Source organism: Protopterus annectens, chromosome 3.part0 (assembly GCF_019279795.1).
Source record: "Protopterus annectens isolate FY-2018-M chromosome 3.part0, PAN1.0, whole genome shotgun sequence".
Lineage (NCBI taxonomy): Eukaryota > Metazoa > Chordata > Ceratodontiformes > Protopteridae > Protopterus > Protopterus annectens.
The window spans coordinates 1,979,360,079-1,979,385,618 of record NC_056731.1 but is presented as its reverse complement, the minus strand read 5'-3'; positions in this window follow the sequence as shown (position 1 = coordinate 1,979,385,618).

Sequence of the window (25,540 nt, the reverse complement as noted above, 5' to 3'; positions counted from 1 at the left end):
CCATTTCTTGACTTTCTCATGTTTACTTAGTGGCACACCTCCTTCCTTGATATCTCTCTGACATCTGTCATGTAACTCTACCTTCCAATGAACTCCATCCCTTTCTACCATTCCCCCCTGTGATGTCACCTATCTCCTACTCTGTTCCTCCCCCTTCTGTAACTCTTACACTACTCAGAATGTGCTCATTTGCTATGTGACAGTGGAATTCAGTATCCTTACCCTCATTTGCATCAGATTGCCTACTAATGCTTAGTTACATCTCTTAGACTTGGCTTCCCCCCTTGGCAACCACTACACGGTGGCCATGTTGGTTTTCCTATGCTGGTCCCTCCATTGACATTCCATGTATTGCATAAAACCTACATTTGTAGGTTTAAAACCTTCGTTTTCATGTTTTATGCAGCGCAGCCCGTTTGCGTGGGGCTGCGCTGGGTTTACATCGGCAATTGCCGAAAAAAAATAATTATATTTTTAATATTTTTGCATGGGGTTGCATTGCCAATGGCCACATATTTGGCCATTGGCATGCTGCCTATAACATATGCACCCTTTATTTGGAGCTGACATGGCTCCATTGCCGTGTTTGCAAAAACGTACTCAGTTGTCAACTGAGTACATTTCTGCAGCTAACACGGCTCTTACACGGGCTGTTCTTGGCTTCCTGGATCGCTAATCAGCCTCATTTGCATGCTATTCGGCTGCAAGTGGGCTGATTAGCTTAGCCACGCCCACTCCGTGTAAGAGCCGTTTTAGACTGACTCTTACACGGACTTTGGGCTGTTCCTGGATCGCGATTGTTTTTTTTTTTTTTTTGTTTCCCACTGGCAAATGTTGAGTGGAGTTGAGATGCCTGCAGTTGAAGACAGAAGTACAAGACTCAGTGCTGAGTACATTTCCATGGAGACAAGCTGTCTGCAGGTGCAAGTAGTTTATCTTGTGAATTCTAAGTATTATATGCTGAGGGAAATGCTGTACAATGGCAAACAGTTCCTTGAAAAAAAATAAGTTTGAAATTATGGAAACTGAATAAGAGGTAGCAACCTCTCTAGCAGCCTTAATACTTTATTGCAGTTTATAGAACAGTGTACAATATAGTTTTATTTAAATATATCCAGTTCACTTTTCTTAGGGCTAAAAGTTAATGTTTTCTGAAAGCATGCAAGCTATTTTCATACATGGGAGAAGAAGAGAGATAAGAAAAAAACAGACAGCAATCAGTGTAAGTGGGAGCACAAGCTGTTTCATGAGGTTTAGCATTTGTAACCTTAATTTTAGGTTAGATAATGCCTGTAGATGTAGGCATCAATTTGTGGCAGTTGATCCCTTCTGGAGGTTCAAGCTTCATGTTTTGAAGATGCACGTTTTTTGCATATTAGTTCCAAGTTAATAGGAGGTGGGGGTTTTATTTATTTAGTTTTTTTGTCTGAGGGTTTCCATAAAAGAGAACGTCTTGAAAAATCTGACATAGGTTGAAATGGAGATGAGAAGAAACAACTGTATAAAAGATCAGCCTGCTAATCATTAGTATATTTACATAACACACAAGCTGAAAATATACATTCAGAAAAACCATTAGGTATAATATGTGGGAACAATATTTTTTTATTATGATGACAATGCTTTCCTTATTATCCTGGAACATGAATGGGCTTACAGTTACAGATAAAAAGGAAAGAGTATTGAAAAGTATTGAAAAATGCAGAGCACAAATAGCAATGCTGGAGAGACACAATTGGAAAGAAATTAGCATGTGCATTTGACAAAGAGAGGATTTTGGAATGGATATTCAGCAAAATATCAGGGGCAAAGGAAAAGGTGGATAATTATATTAACTGCTAGTGGGGGTCCAATATGGATAGATGAGGGAAAAAAGACAAAAATGGTAGATTTGTGATTGTAAGGTGCTCTTGGCAAAGGACGAGGATTATAATGGCATATATTTATATTCCACTGAAACTGCTATTATGGAGCTCATGAAAATTTTGTTAAAAAATCAACTTTGAACAGGGAGTGTCATATATATGTGGGACTGTCATTTGATTTGCAATAGTGTGAATATATCAGGAGAGCTAGACAAGACAATATAGCAAAAGAGGGTAGATTTCTGCAGAAATTTATGAAAATATTTGGTATAGGAGATGTGAATTCAGTAGTAAGAACTAGGAAATAATTTGAATATTATAAAGTCCACAATAAAAAACTGCAGGACCCAAAAATGGCAACTAGTCCAAATTTATTTACTAAAACAACCACGAATAGCACTTTTGTCTGTGATAAACAGACTTCATCAGATGAAATACACTTGAATAGTCCACCATATTTAAAACATATCCCATCATCATGTGACTTCCAGTGTATGACATTTAAAGAGCCCACACACAATTATAAGCATTGCATAATGCATCATATAGTACTATATATATAAATCATGTGATTTTTTTCCTATTTAAATATTGTAGAGTTTGTTGAGCATTTAGATTCTGATGAAGTCTTGGTTATAGACTGAAGAAAGTGCTTAATCTTGGTTCATTACTAATACATTTTTAAACTTTTTGCTGACTCGCTGGTGTTTTCAGTACCTTCAGCTTTCGGATTGTTTGCACCACTTAAAAACATGCTTAGAAAAGATGAAAAAATAACTAAACATCCATTAAAATAATTATTAGCAAAAATATATACATATAAGAACAGTCACCTTTGAAAAGCTTTAACTTTTAAGCTTTAAAACTGGCTGAACAGATATCAACTCATTTAAGCCTCGACTCACACTTGCATTACATTTCAATTGCCACAGCAGTTCCTTCTTATCCAAATGCAACCCCAAAGTACTGCTGACTAGGAAATTGAACCTGTCTCTGAAATATGGGAATCAAGCTGAGTGTCAGGCAAATGTCTTAAGAGTGCCTAGTATATTTAATCCCCCCCCCCCCCGCATCCACTTTTGAACATCTATGAGAGCATATGTGACTTAGACCTAAGATATGACCTGGGTTATAGAAGACAAAAAGGTCCCAATAACATCCAAGGGGAGGAGTTACAGGCCATTAGGAGTCTAAAATCCCAAGACATCCGGTTCATGAAACTGGATAAAGGGGGGGGGTAGTTTTGATGGGCAATGTTATTTACATCAACAAAATATATGACATCTTGTTCCAGAATTCATATTCCCAGGTGTCAAAAAATGAGGTGCACATGGCCTGTAGTAGAACGTACTCTACCCTGTTTGACATGTTTATGCAGGGTCAAATTCAGAAGGAAGACTATGAGTATTTCCCTATAAAAGAGGGTGTTATACTCACAATATAGTGCCTAAGCTCCACAAGGATATAGTTAATCCGCCATTTCATTCAATTGTGGATTCCAGGAATTCCATCACATCAGCTATTGCAAAGTACTTGGACTTTAAGGTGAAACCATATGTTCAAGCAGTGAAGCACCTGGCAAAAGATTCTTGGTAATTTTTACAGATGTGTAATGATGTGGGGACAGTTACTCATGGCCTGTTTGTTACAACTGATGTAAAACATCTGTATTTGGTGATCCTACATGATGTGGGACTGGAATGGTTTGCAGAAGTTTTACATTTTTGTTCAGATTTGGATCAAGATAGAATTAATTTGCTTTGTGATCTTATTAAACTGGTTTTGTATAACAATTACACATTTTTTGAAAATAATTTTTTCTGCAAACAAAAGGTGTGGCTATAGGGGCAGCTTGTGGGGGTCATGTATGTCAATGCAGTTATGACTACCTGGGAGGAGAAGTTTTTGTTTAACAGTAGCTTCAAAGAATTCTGGACCATGTACACTAGGTACCAGGATGACATTTTTCTCATATGGACAGGTCACCAGGAGGCAATTTCAAGTTTCAAGGAATACATCAACAGCTGTACTGGTTTTCTAAAATTTTAATTTGAGGTGAATGACCAAGCCATTCCATATCTGGATGTGGCACTTAGAAAGGATACCAATGGGTGTTTGGTGCCTAAAATATATAGGTAGCCCACATATTCAATTTTTTTTTTACATTTTAAAAGTTAGTATCCTCTCTAGCATAAAAAAGGCAGTTTTAAAAGGACAGTTGGTTCAGGCAGCATGAATAACATCATCATATGAAGACTTTGTGGAAGATTTTTTTTTTCTTAAAATCCATGTTTTTGGGACATGGATGCCCTAAAGCCTTTGTTGATTAATCCGAGATGAAGTCATGATCAAAAGACAGAACAATGTATATGTGCCTATTTTAAAGCCACAGTTGACAGCCCCAAGTAGGCTGGGGGAGTCATCATTTAATGGGAGCCTGAAGTAATGACTTGAATAAATGGAACTGTTTCAGCCCTGATTGACAAGTACAAGAGTTCCTTTATCATCACTTTTTTTCTTTAGATGAAGCAGAGGTTAGAAGAATAATTATGAAAAATTGGGTAATTATTAGGGAAGATTATGAGTTGGCTAGCAAGTTAGGAGACAAGCCAACAATAAGTTTCAGGACAGGAAAAACTTAAAAGATTTCCTGGAAATGCCTGTTATTTTTTCTTCAGACAATCAAGATTTTACTATGAAAAGATGTGGGTTTTGGAGAGCTTGCTTGCCCCTGTATAAAATGTACCCAGGCATATGTTATCAATGGAAAGACATCACATGCGAGGTAATTATAACTGAAATATAAAAAAGAGTGGTGTATGCAGCCCTATGTGAGTCTTGCACTACTTTTTATGTGGGCAGGATCGGAAGGAGGTTAAAAGATAGGATAGGAACATGTGTATGCTATTTCTAAAGCACAAGAAACACATGTTTGGCTAGGCACATACAATTGCATCCTACACGTTGTTTTAAATTTGTTGTGTTGGAGAAGTTGATTGAAAATCCAAGGGGTGGTCCTTTGGTGTTGCATTTGGATAAAAAGGAACTGCTGTGGCATTTGAAATGTACTGCAAGTGTGAGTCCAGGCTTAAATGAGTTGATATCTGTTCAGCCAGTTTTAAAGCTTAAACCTTTTCAGAGATGAGTGTTTTTATATGTATATATTTTTGCTAATAATTATTTTAATGGCTGTTTCGTTATTTTTTTCATCTTTTCTAGGTGGCATGTTTTTAAGCGGTTCTATTAGTATTATGTGATGTATTATACAATGTTTATAATTGTGTATGGGATCTTTAAATGTAATACATTGGAAGTCACATGATAATGGGAAGTGTTTTAAATATGGTGGACTATTCAAGTGTATTTCATCTGATGAAGTCTGTTTATCACAGATGAAAGCACTAATCGTGGTTGTTTTACTAAATAAAGTTCAACCAGTTGCTGTTTCTGGGTCCTGCTGCTTTTTATTGTGGATTTTACAGTTTGTTGTTGGTGTTTCTGAATTTCAAGAGTTATAATATTATTCCTCAAGGTACAGTAATTGGTCCAAACTAGATAGAAAAAAGTGATGTACACACCATAACATTCAATCTGTGCTGTCCATTTTCATAAACAGTTGGTTTTGGATCTAAACCACCAATCCAACTTGGCTGCTTCTTTCAGATCATACAGTACATGAATTTTCAAGCTCCTCCCTTTACTCATAATTCCCCACTTACCTAAAATAATGCAGATCTAGTCTGCTGCTAATAGATTTATAGAGCAGTGGAAATTATGAAAGGAATGGAAGCTGGAGCTCAAGCAAGGAAGATAGGTTCCTCCAGTACTCTTTAATCTCTCCAGGAGGGTAAACAAGGATGGGGAAGGCACATAGGAAGTCAAGGAAGAATGAAAATGGATAACACCGATGGAATGTTATGGTGAGTATATAAGTTTTTATCTGATGTTGTCATTTTCATTCATTCCTCAGCAATTAGGACAGATTCTTGAGCTACCTAAATCCTGGGAGGATTCCAAGGAAGGATATTCACGACTGCAGCTGAGCCAAAGGATTCTCTTCTCCTAGAGACCAGATCCAGTTTGTAATGAGCAATAAAGGTATAAGGATTAGTCCACGTTGCAGCTGCATGAATATCATCCACGGACGTTCTAGACAAAAAGGCTGGCACATTCACCATAGACCTCATGGAATGGACTCTTGGAGGCTTTGGTAAAGACAAACCCACTTTCTCATAAGCAAAGGTAATATAATCAGTTAATCGTTTGGCCAAAGTCACTTTAGATACTGGTTTGCCTGGTTTTGAATCAGAAAAGGAGACAAACAATTGTTCAGATTTTCTTAAATCTTTGGTTCTGTGAAGATAGAAATATGTCTGTGGACATCCAAAAGATGTAACATATATTTTCCTTTGTTTGAAAAGTTAGGAAAGAAGACTGGGAAATTGATGACCTGATTAATATTAGATTTTGGCACTACCTTTGTTAAAAGGGAAGGATTTGTCTGTAAAGAAACCTTATCCATGGGAACAATTAAATAAGGAGGTTTAGAAGACAGTGACTGACAGTCAGGCAGTCTTCTGGCAGAAGTAATAGCAACTAGGAAAATAGTTTTTCAGGTCAAAAATTTCAGATCACACTTAGCCGGAGGTTCAAAGGGGGGTTGAGTCAAGCCTGAAGAACAATATTTAAATCCCAAGGAGGAGTGGGATCCTTTAAAGGAGGTCTAAGCAGGAAGGTTCCTTGGAGAAAGGCTTTAAAGAGCATGTAGGAAGCTAAAGTAGAATAACATATGCCAATATGAAAGTTGGAAATGGCTGCTAATTGTACTCTGATAGTTGAGGAGCTATCACCTTCACTGAAATTGTAGCTAAAACGTCAATTAAATTTGAAATTGGGTATGAAAAGGGGTTTAAATGCTTTCCATGAGCCCAAAAAACAAATCTTTTTCATTTACTTTTGTAAATTTTTCTAGTGGAAGCTTTATGGGAAGATAAAATATGACAGGAGAGCCTGGGCTGTCTAGCAATCAATGGAACTGGAGAAACTATGCAGTCTACTCCAGGCCTAATATGTCCAGATGAGTCATGCCTGTCAGGTAAGACAGAAGGTCTGGAATTGGATCCAGAATACAGGGCAGATATAGAAGATAAGGCCAAAGGAAGGGAATGTGGATCTGCTGAGGCCAGTAAGGGCAATTTCTAGAGAAATTTGGGAATGAGAGGTAACAGAGGTAAGCATAAAGGAGACCAGAGGGCCAAGCATGAAGTAGAATATCTCTTGGTGACTCCCCAGTGGAAGGATCATGGCAAAGAATGTGCGGCACTTGTTATTGAGGGGAGATGCAAAAAGGTAGCAGCATTGTTGGCCACATCAACAGAAAACAATATCCGCCATGTTGATGTGAGAGACCACTAGTGTGGCATTACAATGGATCTGCTTAACTTTTCTCTAATCACATTGGACTTCCCCATGTGCATTGCTATCAGAAAGCAGTTGTAAGAGGTCACCCATTGGCATACTTTCAAAGTTTCTTGACAAAGAGGGTAAGAACTGGTTCCTCCTGATTTGTTGATGTACTAGAACACTGACATATTTTCTATCTGAATCACGCTAGCTCCATTTGGAAAAGTGTCTTGGAAAGCCTACAATTTTAGGAGAACAGCTCTGATTTCCAGGACATTGATAAGGATGTTGGCCTCTTTAGGGTACTATGTGCCTTGGGCCATCCTTACCAAGAAGTGTCCCCCCACCCGATATGAGAAGAGTCTGTGGTCATTGTGGACTTGGGTTGAGGGGGAGAAAAGGGATTGCCTTCTTGTCTGTGATTGGAGTGGATCCACCAGAGGAGGTAATTCTTGAAAGCTTGAGTTATTTTGATTGACCTGGATAATGGGTGTTGGAGAATGGACCATTGAGTTATGAATGTCCAATGATTCTCCTTTTTTTATTTCTTCAAGTTTTTTGGGTTTCTGATACCATGACGGGAATGGAATCCATTCCTAAGTCAAAGTATGATTAAAGTTCATGAAATTAGTATTGTTTCAATCTTTGATGTTAGGCAGAAGTGATCTTTGCAGCACTTGCAATATGCCCAGTAATGACTCCTTCCACAATTCGTATGGAGTTACATGTTTCAATAACATATCTAAGTACAATTGTAAATTCTTTTTATAAGAACCATTGCTCCTACTACTACTGGAACTGTCTGAGTATCTTTCTTCCACACTGGTCTCGTTTCTGCCTGCAAATCCTGGTAGTTTTGACTTTGTCTCACTGTACGTAAGACACTGTACTCACTGGGTGTCGCAATTTCAATAATCAATGCTTCTTTCTTTTCATGGACTACTATATCTGGTTTTCTTGCATCTATTTTTTGAACTGTTGGTAATGGATGAGCCATTGTGATATAAACTTTATCATTTTCTATGATGCTTTGTGCTCATGTTTCCAGCGCTTTTCAGCTATTTCAGTATTATAATGTTTGCACAATCCCCAGTGCAACAGTCTTGCCACATTATTATGCCTTTCAGTATACAGTCCTTCTGCCATTAATATATCACAACCAGCAACAAGATGTGCAACTGTTTCCAATTCTGTTTTACAAAATGTAAATTTGTCTGTTTCTCCCATATGCTCAATGGATTTTGTAAACCAATGTGTATGTAGGCCACTATCTTGGGCCACCAGTATTAATCTTTCATCTTTTGGTTTAAATTCACCCCTCCTTAACCATTCCTGGATTTGATCCTGATCAACATATGTTTTTTACAAGAGTTTCTTATACTTGCAACTATATTTATGCATTTTCCACATTTCTTGCCTTTTCATCTGATCCTTTACCTTATATTGATTCTTCTATGGAACCTATCCAGTGGTACAAGAGTGATTACCACTGACATGGATCCCAAGACTTGGAGTATCAGACACGCTTGGAGAGAAAAGCTCTGAACAATCATTTGACTTGAAACTGAATAGTTTATATCCGAAAAAGATGAAGATATGCTATTTGAGTGGATGTATTGAAATGAGCACCGATGGATTCCAAAGTTAGAGCTTGAGTGAGCTGAGATTTGTTGTAACTTACAGATATTCCCATATGAGAGCACAGCTTGACCAAATAGTTCCTTGCTTGAGTTAGTTGATACCTGATTGGAGCAGTCAGGAGCCAGTCATCCAGGTATGGAAACACTTGGAATCCTAGCAGTCTCAAATGAGCTGCTTTGACTGCCATGCACTTGGTAAACACCCCAAGGGTTGTAATGAGACCAAAGAGCAAAGCTCTGACCTGGTAATGACTACTTACTAGCCAGAAGTGTAGATATCTTCTGGATCATCTGTTCATTTTGATATGATAATACGCATCTTGAAGATCTGTTAAGCACATCCAGTCATCCTTGTGCAGAAATTGCAAAATGGACTGAACCATGACTATCTGGAACTTTGTGTAATGAAATGATTGATTTAATTTGCTGAGATCCAAAATTGGCCTCAAGTCCCATGTCTTTTTTGGCACTAAAAGGAATCTTGAATGGGGGACCTCTTGGATAACTCTTTTTTTTCTAATAGCTTTTTTATCTCTAGAGAAGCTGCTTCCCTCTGACTGGGTGGAACATCTGGGATTTTCTTTGAAACTGATGGTGGGAGTTGGAAAAAAATGTCTGATATAATCTCTAGATATTATCCTCTGCATCCATTAATCTTTTGTGATATCTAGCCAGGTGCTCTGGTGCAGGGATAGATGACCCCCAACTGATTCCAGAGATGCACAGTCAGGCCTCCATTCAGGAGTGCTAATAGGATCTGTCTGAGAAGGAACCTCTAGATCCCTGATTCTGCTACACTAGAGGCTTCTTCCATTTTAATTCCCCCTCTGCTCCTGGTGGAACTGTCTCCACACATATATTCAAAGGGACCCTGGGATTTCTTGAACCACATCTTTCTTCCACCTTGTTGGGTCCTAGGAACGGATTGTTGAGAGCTAGAAAAACATGCATCCATGGCAGACAGGGTTTTCCTTTCCTGTTTCCACCTAGAGAGTGTGTCTTTATTTTTGGGCCAAACAATGAGGTTCTGTCAAAGGGTGAATTGATGAAAGAAGACTTGAAGTATTCTGCAAAGTCACATAGATGCATCCAGGTATGCCTCCTAATGAAAATTCCTGAACCTACCACCCATTAGGCACCTTCAGCAGTATGGGAGATTAGACTCATGAATGAAGTGGAAATATATTGAAGGGTAGCGGACTGTCAGGAAATTGTTTGCCCTTCATCTGGTAAGCTCCTTGATCAAATCTATCTGAAGTTTGTTGAAATGTGCCAAATAATTCCACAACCTAAGGCTGAAGGTCGATGAAGCATAATCACACTTCCTCAAGTGTTTATGTATCTGTTCTTTGGTGCTGTTACAGTTTTTGCCTAGTGCTTTAAAGCTGGATTTTTTACCATTTACTGCCTGATTCTCCTTCAGCTGCCTTTCTTTTGGTACTTCCAAAATCTGTCCAGCGACCTAGACTTCCTGTTACGGGATGAACAAAGAAACTCTGTTCTGCTAGTTCCTTCTTGTAGCCACCATAACAACCAAAGCATCAATGGGTACTCATTTACTCCAATCTGGATGATCTTTAGGTAGCACAATGATCTTGTCTGATCTCCTGGGTAAGGGCTGAACTATGTCTGGTTCTTTCTGTGCCCACCAAAAGAATAAATCTACAAGCCCATTGGCAGGCAGAGTCACCAAGGAGGCAAACTGGTCAGAACCAAAAGCCTCAAAAAGCACTGATTACTCTTGGGAAGGGTTACTGGGGGATTAACCACTCCTTTGTTTGAGTAGCTCCAAGATATCATCAGATGCTGATTGGGGACCCATCCTCCTCATCAAAATCAGTATCTTCAGTGACAGACTTTTGAGGGGAGTCTAGTTGCCTTCTTTTGCATGTTTTCTTCAGAGGAACCTCCCTCATGGAATGCTCTGGAATGTATCAGAAGAGATAATGATATCCTGCTGGGTGACCTGGAGGCTGGTTTGGGCTGGTTGTCCCAGTGGAATGGATAAAAAAAGATTCTGGATGCAAAATCAAATGATACAAGGACATCTTACCTGAAGAAGACAGGGTTGTCTGAGCTCCAGGCATACAGAATACTCTATTCACTACCTCAAAGGTGGAATGCATGGGAGAAACAGAAACTGACAGATCTGACAAAGCAGGCTTTAGGATCTCTGTCTCCCACTGTCCAGCAGGCAAACCAACCAAGGAGGGAGTTGGAACCAAGCTATCTAATGCCATTGTTCTGAGGGGAAGAGACAGCACCAACAATTTCAGAGTCAACTCCAACACCATATAGCCAGCACTGATGCGTCAGCTCTGAGAGTTGTCCAGCTTTGAAGTACCTGGGGCTAGACAAATCAGAGTAACCATTGCAGTTGAATATGCCAAGATTTTTGGATCCGATGAAGATGACACCAAAGCTTTCAAATCCAATGGCTCTGAAACTGAAACACAGATTGGTGAAGGATATATGATAGGTGGTATGGCTCTATGGACGTTTTCCAGACACCAGTGTGGTCAGAGTTGAGAAGACTGCCATTTGAGCTTGCATTCTGAGGAACATCCTCATCATCCTATCCACATCTGCTTTGGATAGGCTCCTGAAAGACCAAACAGAGGAAGCAGTTGAAGAAGGCCTTAAATGTCACCTTGGCGACTGCTTAAGGAATGGTGAAGGAAGTCTAGATGTGACAGACTCCAAGATTAAAGTTAAAGAATGGATCTGGAGGTCTTTTGGGTCTTAGCTTTGGATCTAAAATAGTCAGATCCAATTTTTTTGAAAGTTTAGCTGGTGGCTCTGAAAATAGAGCTGAAGTCAACATCAAAGTAGAAGGGTAATTCAGGGATTTCTTGTGAGAATCCTTGGCAAAAAAATCACCCATTTCTTGTTTCTTGGGGGTTGGAGTCCAAGCATCCATAGAGGAATGTGTACAAGGGATCAGACCCCTATGTATAAATTTGCTCTTTCTACCTATAAGTACACAGGAGTTGAAACCCTTGCATATTTCACAATCAATAAATAGTTGTTTAGGGCCAAGGCACTATACACACTCTGTGTGGGTGTCCAAATTCAGGATTTTATGCCCACATGCCACACATTTCTTAAAATCAGACAACTTGTCCAACATATTGAAAATTTAAGGCCAACTAAACAGAAGAAAAAGATAGAAAATATATATATATTTTAAAGTAGATAGAAATGAAAGAGGAAAAAATTACTACTGATAGTAATTAGAAGCCCTATCAAAGTACAAGAGCTAAAGAGAAAGAACTGCCAGCAAATGATGTTAATGGTACTCAGAGTATGAGAAAAATGGACTAAAATTTGTTTAAATGGTTAAAGAGAGGAAAGAATGACAACTACAAATGGAAAAAAAGGAAGTTAAAGAAAGAGAGATGAATTTAAAGAAAGTTAAACTTACTGACAAGTGGAAATTAGATGAAAAAAGTTATACCCAAAGTATGAGAGCTTGCAATCTATGTCTGATCACAGTGGCAGCAAACGAGATCTGAGGTATGTTAGGTTGGTCAGCCATTATGGGTAAAGGGAAGAACTCAAGAGTTCAAGTATTCTATGATCTGGAAAAAGCGGCAGAGTCAGATCCGAGATTCGGATCTAAACTCAACTGTTGAGAAATGAATGAAAATGACAACATCAGATATTATATTTCACAAGAACATGTGGATTTAATTGAAAGCTTTGACACACCTCCAATAATCATTTCTGATGATGCACCAACAAAAACAAAGAAAAAAATTCCAGATAATGAAGTTAAACTAAAACACTGCCGCTTGTCCAGCTACCTTTTAAAAAGAGAGGAATTTAAGGAATGGGTAATGGAAATTATTTGAAAGTTATTAGGGAAGATCAAAATATCTTCATAAGTTATACCTAGTGACTGAGATAAACTAAAAATGGAATTTAAAAATAGGGTTGACATAAAAGAGAAAGAGATAAGAAGTAAGAGAAATTACGTAGATGGACTAACAAAGGTTAAAGTATTGCAAAATAAGGTGAATCTCACAGAACAAGAAGATAAGCAAATGCAGAATGCTAAAGTGAAAATAAAGGAGTATCTGAGTAATATACATGAGCTTAGAAAGACCGCAGTTAAGCAACTATTTTTGATAACTTCAGAGCATAAAACCTTTTATCACAATGACTTAGGCAATAGCACATTGAAACTGTTGCTGCCAAACTTAGGGAGGTTAAAACATGAAAAATAGCTAGAGATCCCACCAAGGTTTTAGAAATATTCTGGATTTTTTATGAAAATTTGTATAAAGCAGAGCAATTTGGAAATCAAAGACTACAAATGGAAATAATTATGGAAGGCTTAATTATGCCAAGGTTGGAAGTAGACGATGTTCAACAACTAATGATTAAGATAGAAGGTCATGAGATAAAGACAGTGATGAATAATCAATCTTCAGGAAAGTCTCCAGGAGCAGATGGTATTCCTGTTGAAGTTTGGAAATTAGGAGAGAAGTAAGTGATAAAGATTTTGTTTAATAGTATTTTAAAAGGAGAGGAAACACATCTTGGAAGAAAGCAATGGTGGTTGCATAATCTAAAGATGGCAAAGACACTTCAGACCTAGCTTCATATAGACCCATTTAAATTTTAAACAATTATAAAGTTTGTATGTCTATTTGGCTAAAAGAATGACATAGGTGTCACCAAAATTGATAGATGACTTTGTGAATGGGAGGCAAACATTTCGGGTCTATATTAAATCAGCGAACGCTTAAACAAGCAAACGCTGACTGACTGACCTTATGTAAGCAAAAGCTTACAATCTCGAAATGTCAGATCAGCGATTTTTTTCATAGGGAAAAAAATCGCTGATCCAAAACACATACATACAACACAAGCACACCAAACAAACAGAAATCCACACACATACACCTAAAATCTGACAGCTAACCCTACACTAAACTATGCACACACCACTAACTATCCACTTACCTTAACCCAAACCCTAACCCTAAGGTCCATCACTATTGCACATTCACCTCACCCGCTCCTTAACCCAAACTCACCTAAATCTGCCCTAACCCTCATGTCCACACAATCACACACATACCTAACCCGCACCCTAACCCTAACTCACCTAACCCACCCTAACACTCACATCCACACAATCACACACTTACCTGAATCTGACCCGTAACCTTCCACCACAGCACTGAAAATACTGAAGCAACAGAAATGGACAATCAAATTCTTTCCCCTAGGAAAAAAATCAGGTTTCTGTTGCTTTGATATTTTGACCATTCACTTAAATAAGGTTGATCAATCAGTGTTCGCTTGTTTAAACGTTCGCTGATCTAATATAGACCCAACATTTCACAACATTAATTGAACAGTGATGATCCAGAGGGAAGCATATAATTGTCCAGAGTTTTGCTTCATATTTTAGTCTGTTCCTCATATAATGTGTGGTTTTCTGACAAATTACTGAGAACCAAAGTCACTAAATAATAACAGTCATTTGAGTTTCAGACTTTATATCATTCAGAAAATGCATGCTAAAACAAATCATGCTGTTCTAGCAACTTTCCAAGTTTATAACAGCAACATTCAAAATTGTCCTTATTTTAGGCCTTTGTCCCGCATTATATTTGTCTTTTTTTTTTTCTAGATATTTCAATTTGAGAGGTATGGGGAAGCAGAATGTAAGAAAATACCCCTGTTGTTGGTGGGTCTTGATGCAGAGTAAGATGGGACTTTATGAGTAGGTCATTGGACTCATTTGCATTCCCTGATACAATATAATAAGGTTAATTAAAAGGATATACGAAGGATCAGAGACAAGAATTAAAGTGAGGGTTCCTCTCAGATAAGCTGTGTTTGAAGAGAGTAATCAGTTAAGCGTATCCTCTTTCCCCTTTATTATTTGCATTATATTTACAGCCACTGGCAAAGAAAATAAGGGGTTTAGAAATACAAGGATATAATGTGTATGGTAATCAAAAAAAGTTGGCTTTATTTACAGATGATATCATTTTGTATGTGATAAATACGGAAAAGGACATCTCAGTGTGTTGTAGAACATTTTGAGACAGCTTCAAGTCTTTTGGGGATATACAATTAATGGAGATAAAACAACGGTTATCACAGTAAATTATGTAATCACACACAGATCGGTTCATCAATACCGATATTTATGGAGACATGGTAAGATGAAGTTTTTAATTGTATGGATTAAAAAAGCTTCTGTTATGGCAGCTAAGGATATGTGGGAAGAGACTAAACATGAGATAATACAAAAAAAAATTGAGAAACTGGAAACTCTTATTGCTGAATAGTAAGATAGAAGGTGTGAAAATGTTTTTGCCCAATTAGTCTTGTAAATAAGTCAGGCGCACTTTGATCAACTCTAGGAAAAGTTGTGGACTATAAGTAATAAAAACATTGAAGAAATTTATCTGGAAGGGAAAGAAGGCAAGAGTTAAGGGTGTTAGGTTGATCCTTCCAATAGTACAAGGTGGTTTAGGTTTGCTTGATTTGAAGGGATATTTTAGACCTACACAGCTACACTCATATACATAATACAAGCAGAACATCATAATTCAGAATGGAAAGGGATGAGGATGAAGCAAGGGGTAAGTTCAAGAAATAGAAAGAGAGTGGGATTTTGGATGCAGATCCTTAAGGAGAATAATAACAACGATGCAGAATATTATATTCGTAAAGTAGCAGAAAGTATTCTCAAAGAACTAAACCGATATGAGAATGGAGAAAACGAGATTTTGCCAGTAGGGGTGACTGCATGTAGGGGTGCTGAAAATAGGCAAAAAGGAGCTGGAATTTACTGGAGAAACTTGGCATAGGAATCCAAATATTTTATTTATTTATTTATTTATTTATTTGCAGTTGGTTTACCAGGATAGTCCATTGGGCCAAAAGAACCCGTTTTCAATGGAGTCCTGGGGAGAAAAGCTCCAATATAGACAAAAATTAGGTACATACATTAACTACAATATAATTATACAGAGTAGAGATAAAAATTAAAACATTTAGGCTTGAATTTGAGAAAACATTTAAGGATGAGGAGAAAGACTGTGATATAGGCAGAGTTAAATAGATGCTAAAATTACTAGACAATTATGCACAGTAGAGGTAAAACATTAATACATTTAGGCAAAATTTTGAAAAAAATACATTTAGGCATAAATTTGAGAAACATTCAGAATTAAGAACAGTATTGAGATAAGCAATCAGGGAAGTTATTGAGGAGGGAGCTCAGAAGGTCTAAGTTAAAATAATTATAGTGTGGAAACATAAGCTTTAGTAGGGTGCGTGTGAGTGGAGATGGAATGTTGCAGATCTATGAGGGGAGGGAGCAAGAACAATCCCATTGGGATATTAAATATGTATGAAGTGATTTTTTGAATATGTATTTATTGGTAATAGTACGAATGGATGGAGGAAGTGAGTTCCATAGTCGGGCAAGGTTAAAAGATAGTAAGTGTTTGCCTGGGGGATGACTTGGTTTGTGTACTATTAATAGATTTTGGTTGTTAGACCTTAGGACTCTGTTAGGTAGGTGCATTCTGAAGGCAGTAGACAGAGAGGGACAAAGAGAAGGACTGGAAATGAGCTTGTGAGCGAAAGTCAACTGAATATATGTAAGCTGGTTTGGTAATTCAAGCCAGTTTAATTTTTGAAGGAAGTACAATGGTGGGTTGAAGACCTGTGGCTGTTTGCGAATTTGGCTATTTTGTTATAGCAGGAAGAAAGTTGTTTTTTTAAGGAGGCCTGAAGATTAGTCAGTAGTGGAGCACCATAGAGAAGGGAGGGAATGAGAAAAGAGGAAGCGAGTGCGATTTTGGAGGAATTAGTGAGGTATTGGTTCTGACGGTAGAGCATGCCTAGTTTTTGATGGGTTTTTTTTATATTTAGTAGTAGATGGGAATTATAACTAAGTCTATTGTCAATTAGTACTCCTAATAGCTTAGTTTCAGAGACTAGATCTAGGGGTGTATTATTTAGGCTGGTTATAGTGAAGGAGTTGGTATTAAAGGAGGCAGCTTTGGAAGGGGTGAAAACCATAAGTTTTGTTTTGGAGGCATTGAGTGCTAAGTGGTTTATTTTCATCCAGTGTTCAGTTATTAAAAAGGCTTGCTGAGTAAGTTTTTGGAGTAGTGAGGGGGAGATGGCAGAGCAGATAATTGTAGAGTCATCTGCATATTGAATGATGTTTGCAAAAGGGATAGATTGATGAAAGTCATTGACAAATATATTGAAGAGGAGGGGGCCCAGAATAGATCCTTGGGGAACACCAGTGGGGGTGCTTATGAATGGGGAAGTAGCCTTCTTCCATCTGACTGCTTGGTGTCTATTTGACAGATAGCTAGAAAACCAATTTATGGAAGAGAGAGAGGTTGAGTTTTGACATTTTAGTTAAAAGCAGGTTGTGTGAGATGGTGTCAAAGGCCTTGGATAGGTCAAGAAGTAGGGTAGAGACAATGTGTCCAGCATCACGTGCTTTATTGACAGTCTCAAGAAAGGATAAAAGGGCAGTCATGGTACTATGGTTTGGCCTGAATCCATGTTGAGTAGGGGTTAGCAGGTTGTTATCTAAGAGATGTGGCAAGAGTTGGAGGTGAACGCACTTTTCCAGAAGTTTTGAAATGGGGGAAAGAATGGCAATAGGACGAAAATTATTGATGTTATAGTTGTTGCCTCCTTTGTGAAGGGGGATAATGAATGCTTGCTTCCACAGTGTAGGCACGGTGTGTTCTTGGATGGAACGGTTTATTAGAATGCTAATGGGATAGGCAATGGCATCTGCAGCTATGTGTAGGAAATAAGAGGGAATGTTATCAGGGGCATTAGTGCATGGCTTTAATTTTGGAGGAGTTTCTTAATAGTCGTAGTAGATACAGGTTTTAAGGTGAAAAGAGAGGGGTGGAGATGGTGAGTTTGAGAAGTGTTAGGTTGATGGGGAAGTACTAGTAGTGGAAGAGGTGGAAGATGGGTCATGTGAAGTAGAGATGGGGGTAGGGTTGATTGTGGTAGGAGGAGGGGGTGTGTTGTATGGTGGGGGGGAGGATGAGAAGGAAGAGGTGAGTTTACTAATAGAGTCGATGAAAAAGGAGTTAAATTGAATAGCTAAGTCTAGGTCTTGGATGTTTGGGTCTGGGGTAGGGGTGGGTGGTTTGCTGGGGTTGAGGAGGGTAGAAATTCCTTCCAGAATCTTTGGGGTTGGTTTTATTGTTGTTTTGGAGTGTGAGGAAGTATGTTTGTCTATCAGAGATTATTAGCTTTTTTACTTTATTACGGAGGGTTTTATATGCAATATGTTTGTCTGGTGTCTTGTTTCTCAGATACAGTCCCCAGGCTTTGTCTCTAAGTCTCATGGTAGATAGAGTAGTTTTGGTTAGCCAGGGGGCTGTGTTAGTTTTTATTCTTTTTGTTCTTAGAGGGGCTTGGGAATCAAGTATTCCTAGAAATGTGGAGTTAAAAAGGGAAACAGCTTCTTCTAGGGGCAGCGTTTTTAGGCTGTTCCAATTGATGGTTTTCAGGGAATCAATGAAAATTGAGGGGTTAAAGTATTTGTCATTACGGGTAGTGATGTAGTTATGGGTGCGGTTAGAGATGCAGGGGAGTCGGTGGGTGAAAGTAGGCAGGTGATCACTAAGAGGGTCGGGAAGAGTACCGCTGTTTGAAAAATAGTGGGGGTGTGACACTAGGACCCAGTCGAGGATGGTGCCACTGGAGGGGTCTTTAGAAGGGTGGGTTATGTTGTTGATTAGCTGGGAGAAATTGAATAGATTGATGTTAAGAGGGTTGGTTGGGGACTGGATGGAGGCCCAGTTAATATTGACATCTCCAAGAATTATGGTTTCGTTGTTAATATTATCTGAGAGCCAGGAGAGGATGTTTTCAAGTGTAGAAATATTGTCACCTGGAGGAATGTAGAGGGATGCTAGGCAAATGTTTTTGTGTTTGTTAATTTGGAGGAGAGAGAGGAGTAGTTCAGCATTATTAAATGTTGGGGTAGGTTTAAATAAATAAATAAATAAATATATTAAAAGGGGAGGAAGTACCTGCATCTTAGAAGAAAATTGTATTACCCAAATAGGGTAATGTTCCTTCAGACCAAGCTTCATATAGACCTATTTACATTTTAAAGGATGGTTATACAGTGTTTATACAGGGCTAGTAAATCAACGGTCTGTACACTGACTATAAATAATTGTCACTATTGATGTAACACCCCAACCCCATGCACAAACATGGAAAAAGGAGGTTTGGATGGATTATAAAGTGTTTTACATGTAAATTAGCTAAGAAAATCGCAAAGGTGCAGCCAAAATTGATAAATATTTTCACAGTTGGGAGGGGGGGGGGGCAAATATTTGACAACATTAGTTGAGCAAAGATGATCTAGACAGAAGAAGAATATAAGAAAAAAACACTGTTGGTGGTGATGAGTTTTAATGCAGAGAAAGCATTCAGTAGAATCAGCTGGGATTTTATGAGTAAGACAATGGCAGCATTTGCATTCCCTCATAGAATAATAGGTTTAACAGGCAAACATTAAGGATCAAGGGTCCTTGTCTGACAAGTTGTGTTTCTTTCCTTTTTATTGTTTGCTTTGTTTTTAGACCCTCTGGCAAATAAAACAAGGGACTTACAAATTCAAGGATATAAATGGTATGGAAATCAATACAAGTTCGATTTATTTGTTGATGATATTATTTTCTTCTTGACAAAGCTGGAAAAGGAAGTTTCAGTCTTGTGAAGTATTTTGAGACAGTTTAAACTCTTTTCAGGATCTAACATTAATAAAGATAAAACAAAGACTACACCAATAAACTATGTCCCACACATGAACTGATTCAGCAAGGCCTATATTTATAGTGACAGATAAGATGAAGCATTTAGATGTACTGATTAAAAAGACTTTGTTATAGCAGCTAACATGATGTAGGAAGAGGCAAAAGAAAGTAAAATACATTAAGAAACCGAAAGCTCTTGGTTATCGATATGTTTAGTAGGATACAAGCAGTAACAATGTTTTTAGACTCTTTAGTTTTATATACAGGTCAGGCATATTTTTATCAACCAGAAAAGAAGTTGTGAATGAAAATTAATAAAGAGTTGAAGGACTGTATTGTGGGGAAAAGGGGCAAGAGATAATTGGGATACATTGCTTCTCCCCATAGAACGAGGTATTTTAGGATTACCTGATTTGGAGGGATATTTTAGAACTATAACACAAGCAGAAGGTTATAAATCAAAGTGAAAAAGGGTAACGATGAAACTGGTTGTGGTTTCAGAAAAATGAAGAAGTAAGAATTTGGATCCAGGTCCTTAAAGAGAATAAAAAAAAAATCCATAATATTATATTTATTTATTTTATTTTATTTAACATTTGTTTACTGGGATGGTCCGACTGAACAACAGTGTCCATTTTCAGTAGAGTCCTGAGGAGAAAAGCTCCAGCAAAGTACATTTTTACTAATGCATGTCTAGTACAACAAAGAAAAAGTTTACTATACAGCTTATATGTATCTACGTACAGTGAAGCAGAGATGAGTAAAGCAATTTATATACATAGGAGATTAATCAACAAAAATATATACATGAAAGATGAGATTAACACATAAAGTCAAATACAGTACAGCATGTCTTAGATTTTCTTAAGTCTCTACAGTACATTTAGTATGTCATGTGACAGAATACATTTTAGAACTGCGAGGATGACAAGGGGCTATAGGTAAGGGAGAAGGAGGTTACATGAGTTAGAGTCGAGAGCAGTGTAGTTAGAGGTTATATCTGAGTAAGGGAGACAAGGGTATAGAGGTAAGGGAGGAGGTTACAGGAGTTATAGAGTGGATAGAAGTGTAGTTAGAGGTTATATCTGAGTGAGAAAGTCAAGGGGATATAGGTAAGGGAGGAGAAGGTTACAGGAGCTATAGAGTGCATCGAAGTGTAGTTAGAGGTTATATCTTAGTGAGGAAGACAAGGGGATATAGGTAAGAGAGAAGGAGGTTACAGGAGTTAGAGTGGACAGAAGTGTAGTTAGAGGTTATATCTGAGTGAGGAAGACAAGGGGATATAGGTAAGGGAGGATGAGGTTACAGGAGTTAGAGAGAGGATAGAAGTGTAGTTAGAGATTATATCTGAGTGAGGATGACAAGGGGGTATATGTAATTGAGGAGGAGGTTACAGGAGTTATAGAGTGTGGTTAGAGGTTATATATGAGTGAGGAAGTCAAGGGGATATAGGTAAGGGAGGAGGTTACAGGAGTTATAGAGTACATAGAAGTGTAGTTAGAGGTTATATCTGAGTGAAGAGGACAAGGGGATATAGGTAAAGGAGGAGGAGTTTACAGGAATTATAGAGAGGATAGAAGTGTAGTTAGAGGTTATATCTGAGTGAGGAAGACAAGGGGGTATAGGTAATTGAGGAGGAGGTTACAGGAGTTATAGAGTGTAGTTAGAGGTTATATCTGAGTGAGGAAGACAAGGGGATATAGGTAAGGGAGGATGAGGGTACAGGAGTTATAGAGTGGATAGAAGTGTAGTTAGAGGTTATATCTGCGTGAGGAAGACAAGGGGATATAGGTAAGGGAGGAGGCGGTTACAGGAGTTATAGAGTGTAGTTAGAGGTTATATCTGAGTGAGGAAGACAAGGGGATATAGGTAAGGGAGGAGGAGGGTACAGGGGTTGTAGAGTGGATAGAAGTGTAGTTAGCGGTTATATCTGAGTGAGGAAGGGGATATAGGTAAGGGAGGAGGAGGAGGTTACAGGAGTTATAGAGTGGATAGGAGTGTAGTTAGAGGATATATCTGAATGAGGAAGGGGATATAGGTAAGGGAGAAGGAAGTTACAGGAGTTATAGAGTGGATAGAAGTGTAGTTAGAGGTTATATCTGAGTGAGGAAGATAAGGGGATATAGGTAAGCGAGCAGGAGGGTACAGGAGTTATAGAGTTGACAGAAGTGTAGTTAGAAGTTATATCTGAGTGAGGAAGACAAGGGGATATAGATAAGGGAGGAGGAGGTTACAGGAGATATAGAGTGTCTAGAAGTGTAGTTAGAGGTTATATCTGAGTGAGGAAGACAAGGGGATATAGGTAAGGGAGGATGAGGTTACAGGAGTTAGAGAGAGGATAGAAGTGTAGTTAGAGATTATATCTGAGTGAGGATGACAAGGGGGTATATGTAATTGAGGAGGAGGTTACAGGAGTTATAGAGTGTGGTTAGAGGTTATATATGAGTGAGGAAGTCAAGGGGATATAGGTAAGGGAGGAGGTTACAGGAGTTATAGAGTACATAGAAGTGTAGTTAGAGGTTATATCTGAGTGAAGAGGACAAGGGGATATAGGTAAAGGAGGAGGAGTTTACAGGAATTATAGAGAGGATAGAAGTGTAGTTAGAGGTTATATCTGAGTGAGGAAGACAAGGGGGTATAGGTAATTGAGGAGGAGGTTACAGGAGTTATAGAGTGTAGTTAGAGGTTATATCTGAGTGAGGAAGACAAGGGGATATAGGTAAGGGAGGATGAGGGTACAGGAGTTATAGAGTGGATAGAAGTGTAGTTAGAGGTTATATCTGCGTGAGGAAGACAAGGGATATAGGTAAGGGAGGAGGCGGTTACAGGAGTTATAGAGTGTAGTTAGAGGTTATATCTGAGTGAGGAAGACAAGGGGATATAGGTAAGGGAGGAGGAGGGTACAGGGGTTGTAGAGTGGATAGAAGTGTAGTTAGAGGTTATATCTGAGTGAGGAAGGGGATATAGGTAAGGGAGGAGGAGGAGGTTACAGGAGTTATAGAGTGGATAGGAGTGTAGTTAGAGGATATATCTGAGTGAGGAAGGGGATATAGGTAAGGGAGAAGGAAGTTACAGGAGTTATAGAGTGGATAGAAGTGTAGTTAGAGGTTATATCTGAGTGAGGAAGATAAGGGGATATAGGTAAGCGAGCAGGAGGGTACAGGAGTTATAGAGTTGACAGAAGTGTAGTTAGAAGTTATATCTGAGTGAGGAAGACAAGGGGATATAGATAAGGGAGGAGGAGGTTACAGGAGATATAGAGTGTCTAGAAGTGTAGTTAGAGGTTATATCTGAGTGAGGAAGACAAGGGGATATAGGAAAGGGAGGAGGAGGGTACAGGAGTTATAGAGTGGATAGCAGTGTAGTTAGAGGTTATATCTGCGTGAGGAAGACAAGGGGATATAGGTAAGGGAGGAGGAGGTTACAGGAGTTATAGAGTGGATAAAGTGTAGTAAGAGGTTATATCTGTGTGAGGAAGACAAGGGGATGTAGGTAAGGGAGAAGGAAATAGAGTGGATAGAAGTGTAGTTACAGGTTATATCTTAGTGAGGGAAAGTTATCCAGGGTTCGCACATGAGCAGAGCCAGGTAGATGTTAGGTGATCTTTTAGCAGTTTCATAAACTTGGTGGTGCTGGAGTTTGATCTAATATCGATGGGTAGGGAGTTCCAGATTTTAGCGATACTGTTTGAGTATAGCGAGTCACCATTATTATTGCTACTTTTAGTGATGTTAACTAGGTTTTTGTTACTGGACTGCAGGGTCCAGTTATTGGAATATTGAGTAAGAAGGCCTTTGAACGCGGATGTTTTTTCAGGTTGTTTTGGGTATTTGGTGGGCCAGGGAGAGATGGTTAAAAATTAGTAGATTGTGGAATTCTAGCCATGAGAGTTCTTTGAGAGTATGACAGTGATGGGATCTGTAGCTGGCATCTGTAGCGAACTTTTCTACATTATTATAACAGCTATCTAGTTTGTTTAGGTAAGTTTTCTTCAGGTTAGTAGGATGGGAGACGCATATAGGAGTGTGGAGAGAATGTGGGTTCTGGCAATGGAGATTTTGGATTTGTCTGTAAGGAAAAGTTTGTTCTTGTAAAGGTTACCCATTTTTTGTGGACTTTTTTGATTGTTTGATTTATGTGGAGAACAAAGTTCATGTTTTGGTATATTACTACTCACAGGAGTTTGGTGTGGGAGACTTGCTAATGATGGCATTGTTTGCTGAGGTGATTTTGAATAACAAAGAGGAGTCTGGGGATCTTGTATGGTGAAACAGGATGAGTTTTGCTTTGTTGGGATTGAGTATTAACTTGGCATTGGTTTGCCAGGTTTCTACTTTAGTGAACGCTTGCTGTGTTATTTCCTGAAGGTGGTGGAGTGTTGGGGCTGCACAAATTAAGGTAGCGTTGTCAGCGTATTCTATTAACATGGCTTCATTAGTGGCAGAATGTAAGCTATTAGTGAATAATGTGAAGAGAAGAGGACCACAAATTGATCCTTGTGGCACCCCTAAGGTGACTGGCAGCAGTGGGGATAGGGAGTTACCCCATTTGAATTCTTGTTGCCTCCCAGTGAGATAGCTCTGGAACCAGGTGAATGTGGAGTGGTTGGTTTTAAATTCTGATAGTGTATTTAATAGTCTGTAGTGTAAGACTGTGTCAAATGCTTTTGAGAGGTCCTGAAAGATAGATGAGACCAGGTTACCTTCATTACTGAGAAGGTTGACAGAGTTAGTGAAGCTTAGAAGGGCAATGGTTGTACTATGGTGTGGTTGGAATCCATGTTGAGTTTTGGATAGCACGTTGTTAGTGAGGAGATAGTGGAGGAATTGGGCATGGGTGTAGTTTTCCAAAATATATTCATAAAGCAGCAAAAATATAATAAGAACTTTCCCACCACAGGCACAGAGAAAGGCATTTTTTCCAATAAGGATTACTGCAAGTAAGACTATAAAAAAAGGCAATAGGGAGTTGGAATTTGCTTGCAGACAATTAGCAAAGGAGACATTGTACTGGGAGCAAACAACAAGAGAAGGAAATGTAAAAGAGTGTGACAAAGCCAGATATTTGCACTGCATAACAGAGACTGTCTTCTCTACTAGGGATTAATATTAGAGTATAGGGACAGGGGAATGTTAAGTGAGACACCTTCTCTGGAAGATATTTTTAAGCTGTGATTGGCACTGAAGCTGCTGCTAAAAAGTGATACTTAGAGCATATAAAATATTGCACTATAACTGTAAGAATCAATCAGAGGAGGTTAGAAAATATTGGGAAGGAGGAATGCAAAGGCGATTTAGAAACAAACAACTGGCGGACATCTATATAGCTCCCAAGTATACAACAAAGTCCAAAAGTTTTAGGATTTTTGATTGGAAGTGTTTGCGCAGATATTTTTATACCCCAAGCAGACTTCAGAGAAGTTTACCTCAGATAGACAGTGAATGCTGGAGATGAAATGGTAGAGAGTAATAAATGGGAACATGCTTTTTTGGGAGTCTAACAAGTTGGCAGATTTTAAAAACTCACCACAGAGGGGTTTGTTAGAAATGGTGCAGGAACAAATGGTTGTATGTAAGAAAGTGATTCTTTTGAGCTAGAATACAGAATTTGAATTGTCTAAACATAGTAAGGCCTTTCTAAGTTAATGATATTGGCTGCCAAAATTGCAAATTCTGAAAAAATGAAAATCAAAACCTAAACCAAGTGTAATTGAAGTACTGAAAGTTGTAAAGGTATATAAGTACTGTGGGTGGAAGTTTTAGAAATGGGAAGGGGCAAATTACACTGAAATAAATTGAATTTGTGGGAGCAATACATGCAGAATAATGTTCAGGAG